General features: G+C 35.2%; 1 pseudogene; it reads right to left on the bottom strand.

The window, feature by feature from the left end:
- Positions 1-10,399: 10,399 nt before the first annotated feature.
- The window catches only part of LOC101570571, a 5,955-nt pseudogene continuing 5,252 nt past the window's right edge, over positions 10,400-11,102 (bottom strand).

Below are 11,102 nucleotides of genomic sequence, written 5' to 3'. Positions count from 1 at the left end.
TTCACTAACTTTTAGAGGATCCATGTTGCCACTGAACTTCTGAACTATATATCTAGTGCTGAAGGCCATTTCACTTATCCAGACTTGTCTGCTGCAATCTCTCCACATAACTACAAACTGACATGTATGCACTTAACCCACAAAGCCTTCCTGCAGTTATATATTTCCCAAATCAGATTCTTATTTTTGTTTGTTAATATCCCATCCTACCTTTGAGACTTGACTACATTCTTTTTAGAACTCCTTCAATTAAGTACAACCACTTCTTCCTACTTGTATTTTAAAAATGACTATAGTTGCAATTATTGAGCAATTCCTATACACTGATCTTTGTATGATGCATTTTAATGAATATTGTTTAATATGATACTCATGGCAGACATGGAGTATCAGGGAGTATCTAGGCCTGCAGTCAAATGAGAGTATGGGAGTCATGTGGGAGTATAGGCATAAATATTGCATATGGCTCTTCTGTGATTCTCTTTGTCTATCCAGTTTCTGAACACAAAGGGCAAGGTCTTAGGCAGAGGTTAGCCAATTCTGACCTATGAGCCATGTCTGGCCTGCTGCCTGGTCTTGCAAATAAAGTTTTATTAGGGTACTGTTATCCCTTTATTTACATATTATCTATGGCTGCTTTTGTGTTCCTGTAGCAGAGTTGAATAGTTGTGACAGAGACTACACAGCCTACAAACTTTAAATTATTATTATAGGGTCTATTACAGAGAACTTTATCAACTTTTGGAATAAGAAGGTGGTGGAAACATTGGATCTAAGGATCCCAAGTCCCTGACTCTGGAAGAGAATATTCCATTGCAGCTCCACCTTCACCCTGTCCCATCCCAACAATCTAGAATGAATTAATAGAAGAAAGGCATTTTTATTCTGCAGATACACCAAAACCTCCTGTTTTCCTCTAATAGCTGGCCTTGTATCATTAATATAGGAGTAATGTAAATATGCCAAGTATCTAGGCCAGCAATCAAATGATTTTTTTTTTTCAGAACTGGGTATTGAACTCAGGTCCTTGCACTTGCCAGGGAAGCACTTATTCCACTGAGCCACCTCCCCAAACCCAAATGATTCAATTTTTTTTAGCTCCATGAATATATGAAGATGGTGTTGAGTTCTCATATTGATTTCTGATGTCTTTCTAAGTTACATATGAGGATATAAGATATTTTAAACTCAACTCAGGAGTATGATCCATAAAACAATTTTTATAAAAGTGATGTTGATTGAATTGCTCATAATTTAGCCAAGTAAATATATATGATAGAGAAAAAGACCCATGACAATTACTGAGGCAGGTACTTGATTGGGGTGTAAATGGAAAAAATAAATTGAGAAAATCTGTGAAACTTCTATATGCCAGGCCCTTTCAAAGTTAAAGAAACTTAAACTGAAAAGCAGTCATTTTATCATAGTTATCTCTCTTAGAACAGATTGTAAAAATCCTTTAGTCTCTTCAGTGAGTCATACTAGAAATGCAGAGATCAAGATGAACTTTCCCATCATCCCTGGCATATTAAAAATGTATTAATGGAGTTTGAATTAAGTAAGTTAATGCTTAAAAATTTTAAGCATCAAAATTTTTACTTTCACCAATTTTGTATGCTAATATCTATAATCTGAGTGACTACATTGAAGACAGCAATGTGAAATATAACAACCACTGCTGAGTACCTTTCATCTTGTATTTTTTAAAATGTGTAACATTTATAATGTCTTATCTATTATTTTTATACTCTCCTTAAAATGAACTAAAAAATAAAAAGGTTAAGGAAAAAATTAAGGTTTACTGAAAAGAGGAGTTAATGTTCAATTGTTTGATCAGTCTTGGGTGCTTATATTTTATAATCTGTGCAAAAATTTGTTGATAATAATATGCAATGTTACAACCATTATTAATTTCCTATTCTTGTTTTGAAATTCTATACCATTTTATTGTTATATGTTGCTTGGTTTTGCCTTTGTTCTTGTTATTTGTTTTTGGTTTTGATTTTCTCTTTAAAATAAAATTTAAATAAAGGATCATTACCAGTTTATCTTTTGACTGAATATTCTTTGAAAGGAGGAATGCATAATCATTAGCTTCCCTGTTCTCCAATAGTGGTCATTGGGGTTTCTGGGATTATAAAATGAAGATATGATATTAATCCTCTTACTAGGGCTGGCCAAATAGTTTAGTGGATTAACACACCTGCAAGCAGGCACAGGGGTCAGGGGTTCAATTCCCAGGCCTGCCATGTCGGCCCCACCCCCAGGGTGCTGAGACAGCAATTGAGACTGGGCATGGTGGTGCACACCTGTAATCCCAGCTCTTGGAAGGCTGTAAACAGGCGGATCACTGTGAGTCTGACCTAGTAATGAGACCCTGAAAACCCTGTAGACCCTTCCCTGAAATTAAAAAAAAAAATCCTCTTGCTAGTTGTTGTTTCTTTGCTTTAATAGAACAACATGTTCTTGGAACCATAAAGCCAGTTATAGATGAACTGATTCTATCTTTTTAGTTGCTATGGAACCATCACAGTTCAAGTTGGACAACTGTTGATAAGATTATGAAGGCTCCACCCAAATATTGTCCATGCAAAATCCAAACATAGGTGGGTACTGACAACTGTGCATCTTTTCAGGAGCTCTCCTACCCATCTAGACTGGGGCATGTAAATTCTATGATTTAAAAAATAGTTTTATTTTCATTTATTTTTATTTCTACCTTCCCTTTTTTAGTTTTATTAGTATATGTTGTAGTATCCAATGATTATGTCCATCATGAAGTTGGTACATGCACATAATATATCTTTATTATTTATACTTCCTCTTCCCTTAAAGACATGCTTTGTGCGATCCAGATAGTGTTTTAAAATGAAAGAGATTTCACACAAATGTCCAGGTTTGAACTCAAAAAATAGGACAAATCAGGAACACTCAGCCTGTATTCCCACACATTGAAGATGAACATTTTCCAAGTTGCGGAGTTCCAAATAATCTTTCTGACTGTAGCCTGGGCCTGCCTCCGTCTTCATCTTACCTCTGTGGTATCGGAAGTCATTCAGGCTCTCACCACTCACTCCTTGGCAATCCAGTGTCTCTTTGGCTAGTCACATATTTTCTTTCTTTTTTAAAAAAATCATTTATTTATTTACTTATTTATTTGATACAAGGTCTCACTATGTGGAACCAGCACAGCATGCAGTACTGGGGATCAAACCACAGTCCTTGTGCTTGCCAGGCAGGTGCTTAGACTGCTGAGCTATCTCCCTGGCCCCTCATATTTTCTAATAGAAAGAGGACTAAGCCTGGAGTCAGAAAACCTAGATTTCTATCATACATCTACCAATACTTGATGCTGAATACAAGTTACTTAATATAGCTAGTTTCCTTTGTACTATTTGAAAGATTAGCACAGGTAATGGATCGGGAAACCTGCCCTTGCCTGCCTTCTGTAGAATCACATCATCTATCTTTACTGCGAGCATCCACGTCTTTCCACATTTCTATTGCATTGTTTTATATGTTTCATTTATTTAAAAGTATGTTGATTGCTTACTCTGTGTCAACACTGAACTCTAGAGTCAGTGATCAGTGAAAATAGACTCAGTTTGTACCTTCATGAACTTAAACTTCTAGCAAGGGAAGCAGACATAAATCAGATACACATACACATGCTATGAGCGAAAAAAACTGACATTAAGAGAATGTAAGATGAGGCCCCTTGAGGAGGCCAAGGAGGTCAGATATGTTCTCATGAAGTGTGTTGCAAAAGATTAGTTCTGAAAATACGGACTTGTAAAATTGAAGAGGATTAAGAAGAATGTTCTAGGCAGTGGTAACTGCATGTGCAAAGGCTATGTAGAGCCAAAAACTAGGAGAGTCCAAGCACCAGAAGAAATCCAGTGGGTCAAAGAGAAAAGGAAGGAGAGAGGGGAAAGCGCTTGAGTCAAGAGAAGGAAGTAGTAAACAGCTGTTTTGCTAGAAGCTTTATTTTCAAAATTTTTTGGTTTTTTAACATGGGGCCTTGCTATGTAGTTCAGGTTAGCCTTCAAATCATTATGTAGCCCAGGGAGATTCACCTGCCTCAGAATCCTAAGCGGGGGTTACAGGTGTGTCCCACCACACTCAGATATTTTTTTCTTAATAAATTGGAATAGATAGTCTTCACCTCAATCTAATAAAAGCCATCCATGACAAACCAACAGCCAATACATACTAAATGGACAAATACATTTTTTATTGGTTGCTATTATTGATTGACTTCTTAATGAGAGCTGTTCTTTCTGGGGTGAGATGGAATTTCAGTGTTGCTTATTTTATTTATTTATTTTTTGAGACAGGGTCTCAATATGCAGTTTGGGTTGGCCAGTGCTCACTTTTTGTATCCCCCAGAGTGGTCTTGAACTCATAATGCTTGTCCTGTCTCAACCTCCTGAGTGCTGGGATTACAGGCATGCACCACCATGCCCAGTTCAGTGTTGTTTTAAATTTCATTTCTCGAATGACCAATAATGTTGAACATTTTTTTCATATATTTATTTACTATTTGTATTTCATCATCTGAGCAGTGTGTTTTCTTCTCAGATGCCCATTTTCTGACTGGGTTTTTGAATTATGGGGGTCTGACTTTTAAAAAATTTCTTTATATGTTCTAGATAGAAGTCCTTTTTTAAGGGACAGTCAGCTAATTTTTTTCCCAATTTGTGGATTTTCTTTTTACTCTGTTGATGATTCCTTTTGATATATAAAAACTTTTTAATAATATGCGAGCTGAGATATCAGTTGTTGATTGTTTGAAGTACTTCCCATGCAGTTTGGTTTTTGTTCGTGAATTCTTACCCTGTATCTTCAAAATTTCTACCTACTTTCTCTCCTAGTATATTTAGCACTTCTGTTTTAATATTTAGATCTTTGATCCATTTTGACTTTAGTACATGGTAATAGACATGGGGACTTTAGTCTTCAGCATTTGGAAATCCAGTTTTTCCAGCACCATTTATTAAAGAGGCTGTTTTTCTTCCAGTGAACATGTTTGGCTCCTTTGTCAAAGATAAGGTGGCTGAGTATGTTTATAGTTGTATCTGTATCTTCTAATCTGTTCCATTGATTCTCAGGCAGGTTCTATTTTGCTAGTAACATACTGATTTTATCATAGTATCTTTGTAGTCTAATTTCAAGTCAGGGATTGTGATGCCTCCTGCCTTGATTTTATTGCCCATGATTGCCTTTGCTGTTCTAGGTCTCTTATGGTTCCACCTGAATTTTAGGAATGTTTTCTTTAGATCTCTGAGATATACTGATGGTATTTTGATCTGAATTGTATTAAGTCTGTATAACAATTTTAGGAATATGGGCATTTTGAAAGTATTGTTTCTTCTTATCTATGAGCAAGTGTTATCTTTCTATTTTCTGAAATCTTCTTTGATGTCTTTCTCAGAGTACTATAATTTTCAATGTATATATCTTTTATTTTCTTTGTTAGATTCATTCCTAAGTATTTATTTTACTTATTTATTTGGTTATTATTGTGAGGAGCATGGTTTCCTAAATTCCCCTCTCAATGAGTTTGTTGATTGTGTACAGCAATGCTATTGATGTTTGAATGTTGACTTTGTATCTAATTTAATTTGGCTATTAAATCTAGAAGTTTTTTTTTTTAATGTATTGGTACAGGGTTCCACTATGGAACTCAGATTCACAGTGATCCTCCTGTTTGCAGCCTCCCCAGTTCTGGTATTACAGCCATGTGCCACCACGCGCAGACTCAGTGGGGGGCTCACCATGCCCTGGGGGCGGGGTCCAGCATGACATGTGGTGCAGGGGATCTAACGCTGGTCTCTGCTCTTGCCTAAACAGGTGCTTTGTCCACTGAGCTATCTCACTGGACCTGAAATCGAGAAGTCTTCTGGTGGAGTTTTTGGGGTTTCTATGTTCGTGTCATTTGCAAATAACGATAATTTTGCTTCTTTTCCAATCATCATATTTTTTCTTTCTTGTCCAATTGTGCTGGCTAATGTTTCCAGAACTAAACTGAATAGCAGTGGTGACAGTGGAAAACCTTGTCTTCCTGATTTTTTTAAAAAATTTTTCTTCTTAATTTTAAAGTGAAAGTTTTCAGTTTTTGTCCATTTAGTATGATATTGGCTGTTGGCTTACCATAGATGGCTTTTATTATGGTTGAGGTGAAGACCATCTATTCCAATTTTCTGTAGGGTTTTTATTGTGAATTAGTGAGGGACTTAATCAAGAGCTTTTTCTGCATTTACTGATGATCATGTGATTTATGTCTTTGGTTCTGCTGATATGGTGTATTACATTTCCTGATTTGCATATGTTCACCCATCCCTGCATTCCTGGGATGAATACCACTTGATGACTTGCTACATTCTGTTTGGTAGAATTTTATTGAGGATTTTTGTATTTATGTTCACTGGAATGATTGGCTTGTAGTTCTTTTTTTCAGATGGGTCTTTCTCTGATTTTGGTATCAGGGTAATACTTGCTTCCAGGAAGGAGTTCAGGAGAATTGCTTCCCTTTCAACTTCATTAAATAGTTTGGGAGTATTTGCTTTAAATCTCTAAATTCCTTGTAGAATTCAGCTATGAATCCTTCAGGAATTTGGATTTTGTTTGCTGGTAAGTTTTTAATTATGTTTTTAATATTTTATTGACTGATTTTGTGTCATTCAGAATTTTTATATCATCTTGATTCAGCTTTGGTAATTCATATATTTCTAAGAATCTGTCCATTTCTTCTGTTTTCTATCTTATGAGAGTAAAGATTTTTGAAGTAGGTCTTGATGATTTTCCTAATTCATACAGGTTCTGTACTGATTTTTATCCTTTTTATTCCTTATTGAATGAATTTGAGATTTCTCTTTCCCTTTGTTGATAAGTTTAGCTAGGGGTTTACAAATTCTATTTATTCTTTAAAAGCACCAGCTCTTTAATTCATTAATTCTTTGCATTGTTTAATTTTTAGTGTCTGTTATGCTAGTTTCTGTTCTGATCTTTATAATTTTCTCACTTCTTTGGGCTTTGGACTTGACTTGTTCTTCTTTTTCTAGAATCTTGAGTTGCAGCATTAGGTAATTTATTTGTATGTGTTCTGCTTTCCTGATATTAGAATTCACCACTATAAATTTCCTTCTTGGGACTGCTTTCTTTGTGTCCCACAGATGCTGGTAAGTTTTGCTTGCATTTTTTATGATTACAGATATTGTTTAATTTCTTCTTTGATTTCATCTGTGACCTGTTGGTTGTTCAGGAGGGTGTTGTTTAATTTCCAAGTACTTATGGAAGTTTTTAAGATTATTTTTTCAGGAATTTCCAATTTCATTGCACTATAGTCAGATAATATTCATGAGATAATTTCAATTCTTTTGCATTTACTTAAGCTTGTTCTTTGAGCTAGCATATGGTCTGTTTTAGAGAACATTCCATTTGCAGTTAAGAAGAATGTTTATTCTGGTGGTTTGGGGTGGAACATTCTGTAAACATCTATTAAGTGCAGTTGTTCATAGTTTAGTTCAATTCTGTTACTTTTTGGTGATTTTTTTGTCTAGTTGGTCTATCTCTTTGTGACAATAGAATGTTAAGGTCCTCCATTACAGTTATATTATTGTTTATTTCATTTTTATGCCTATTAATATTTTTCTTATACAGTTGGGTGCTCCTGTGTTGCATATATAGTTATGATTATTATCTCTTCCTCTTGCAGTTTTCCTTTAACAAGTATGTAGTGATCTTCTTTATCTCTTTTGATCAGTCTTGGTTTGAATTTCATATTGTCTGTAAACAGAATAGCTACCCCTGCTTTTTTTCTAGATTCCTGTCATATGGAGTATTGTTTTCTGTCTTTTGGCTTTCAGTCTATGAATTTCCTTTTGAGTTAAATATGTTTCTTAAATACAGAATATTGTTGGATTTTGTTTCTTGATCCATTCTACCAATCTGTATCTTTTAATTGCTGAATTAGGCCATTTACTTTAATAGTTATAACAGATATGTACTGGTTTATCTTTGTCATGTTATTTTCCTGCTGTTGGTTCCCTATATTTCCCCTGTTTAATTTCTTGTCCTGTTTGTTGATTTCTTTCTGTTGTTGTTATTGGAATTGTGATCATTTTTATATTCTTTATAGAGTTTGTTTGGCAGTCACAAATTTCTTCAATTGTTCTCTGTCATGGGATTATCTGATGTCTCCATTAATTTTGAAAGATGGTTTTCCAGGTTACATCAATGTAGTTTGGAAATTGTTCTCTTTTGGGGCTTGAAATACTTCACTCCAAGCTCTCCTGACTTGTGGGTTTGTGTTGAGAAGTCTGTCATGATACTGATGGGCTTTCCTTTATAGACGATCTGTTTCTTTTTTCTATTAGCTTTTAGTATTCTGTTCTTGTGCTGAATTTCTGGAATCCTGATTACCATATGTCTGGGTGTAGATTTATTTGGCTAACTGGAGTTGTATATTCCTCACTTATCTGTATGTCACATTCCTTTCCTATGCTTGGGAAATTTTCTGCTGCTACTTCTGCAAATAGTCTTTTTATGTCAACTGTGTTGACTCCTGCTTTTTTGTTGACACTTATCAATCCTATATTGTTTTTCTTTCAATCATCTTGCACTTGTTGATTTGCTATTTCCTGAGGGTTTTTGTTATTTTTAGAGACCTTTCCTTTCATTATCACTAGCTGCAATTCTATCTTCAGGGTATGACAGTATAAACTAGTTTCATTCAGATAGTTTTGCCAGCTTTCAGAGGATTTTTTCAATGGAATTTCTTGAATATCTGTTTGAATATTTTCCACACATTCCTCTTCTATTTTTTTTTAATTTTTTTTTTTTTTTGGTTTTTTTGGGCATTCTTTTCTTTTTTTTTTTATTTTTTTTTTTTACCTTAGAGATTATTTGTGTTCTGATTTCCTCCATAGTAACTTAGAATTGTTTCTTTAATTGATGACATTTCATAAATTTTAGGTGACTGACTTCCAATTTCTTCTATGTCAATGACTTCTGGACTTGTTCTGAATGGGTTGAAGGTCTGAGATTTTGCTCCTTTGTCCTGTCATTTTTAAATTTAATATAATTTTTGTTTTGTTTTTTAGGATGATTCTTGTGAGTTTTGGTTGTAGGTACCTGTATCACTAATATCTAGGCCTCTCCAGGAAATGTCTGTTCTTCACAGATATCTGTTGTGTGTAGGAGTTCTTGATTTTGTCTGCTCCGAGGGCCTACCTTACCAATTAATTGAGAATAGGATGTTGGTTTCTGTTTGGCTCAATCCTCAGTTTCTTGGTGTAGGGCTGTGTTGATTTTATGACCCTAGAGCTTCCCAATATTGTTACCCAGAGGAGAGCACTTGACTACTACAGATATGACATCCTAGTTACAGTGGTACAATTTCTAATAATTATAGCATCCAATATAATTTAAAAATTAACATAAGGCCAGCCAAATAGCTCAGCAGATTAAAGCATCTGCAAGCTGGCACAGGGGCTGGGGGTTTGATCCCTGGGCTTGCCATGCCAGCCTTACCACCAGGGTGCTCTGAGATGGCAATTGAGACTGGGTGTGGTGGCATGCACCTGTAATCCCAGCTCTTGTGAGGTTGTAAACGGGCTGATTACTATGAGTCAGATCTAGTAGTGAAACCCTGAACAGTGTGTAGATCCTTCCCTAAAATACAAAGAAACAAACATGGGTAACTTGATTTTGTACTTTAGACCATAGAAGCAAAGTCTATAGTTATATAATAGAACCAAGCATACATTAGGAGTTTATATGCAAAGTTTTCCCCCTTGTTCAAGTGAATTTACCCTAGGTTCCTCCAATCCAGGCTGTTCCCTTCCCAGATGCTTCTAGCTCTAACTGCCTGTCCCTTGCTATAGGATGATGGCCCATGCACTTGGTTTCTTCCGTTTTGTGTTGCTCAACAAGATTACCACAGTGTTGGAGATCCTGATGTTCCCATGGCAGAGAGATGATGGACCACAGGATTTTTTTCAATTAAATTGATGAATCTTATTGGGGCTAAAACTACAACAATTTGGTGTTAAAATTTATAGCTTTATAGGTATGAAAACAAACATTTTGCAATACAAAATTATTTCACTCAAATTTAATAAATTTAAACACTAGATATCCAAACAATTTTCAAAAGCACACTCACATTCATAAAATTGTATATATCATTTGAATTAACATTTATGCTACTAAAATCAAATATGCATCACCACCAAACATTCTTTCATCATGATTTTTTATATATTACATTATTTAGCAGTACTCCTCATCAATATACAGATTTTATCATATATTTGTACCATTCTCTTTGGATATTTGATCTTTGTCATTATTCCTTATATTATCTTTTTGAGAATAGTATGGATTTCATCCATTACTATAGTTTCTTTACCTGAGTTTGAGAATGATGCAGCCCAAGAATATAAGTTCTTTCTTCCAAATCCTTTTTAAGAAGGTAATGCTAATGGCTTTGATAAAAATAACTAAAGGCCATTAAGAGATCTCTATTAATTGTGATCCTCTGAATCTTTTCTTTTTACCTATCTTTATATAGGTATAGGGCTTGTCTTTGCAATACCTGTTGATATTTCTTTTCTTTATGTATTAGGTATAGGGTCTCACTACACAGCTCAGACTTGTAGTGATCCTCCTGTTTTCAGCCTCCCCATTGCTGAGATTACAGGCATGTGTCACCATCTCTTACTCAGTTGCCAGTTCAGTGCTCCCTTTAGTGGGCCAGCATAGCATGTGGTGCCAGAAATTGAAGCCTAGTCCTTACACTTGCCTAAGCAGGTGCTTAGTTGGCTGAGATATCTCAGTGTCCCTTTGTTGATATTTCTTTGATCATTTTGCTTGTTCATTTTTTCCTCATCCTGGTGATCCTCTTCATTCTCAGCTTCTACTACTTCCATTGGGTCATGCTTACCTTGATTATTATCTTCTTTGGTTTCATCAGAATCTTTAGAATAAAAAGGAAAGGGGTGGTGAATGAAGGCAGGAGACAGGAAAAGGAATGTTGTGGGACTGTCCTACTTCAAGGTTGTATATGGTTAGATTTTTGGACTTACGTGTAAACATAA

This window comes from Octodon degus, unplaced genomic scaffold, assembly GCF_000260255.1.
Source record: "Octodon degus isolate 3935 unplaced genomic scaffold, OctDeg1.0 scaffold00087, whole genome shotgun sequence".
NCBI lineage: Eukaryota > Metazoa > Chordata > Mammalia > Rodentia > Octodontidae > Octodon > Octodon degus.
Note: the sequence above shows the minus strand (reverse complement) of the source record. Positions and strands in the feature narration are given on the sequence as shown.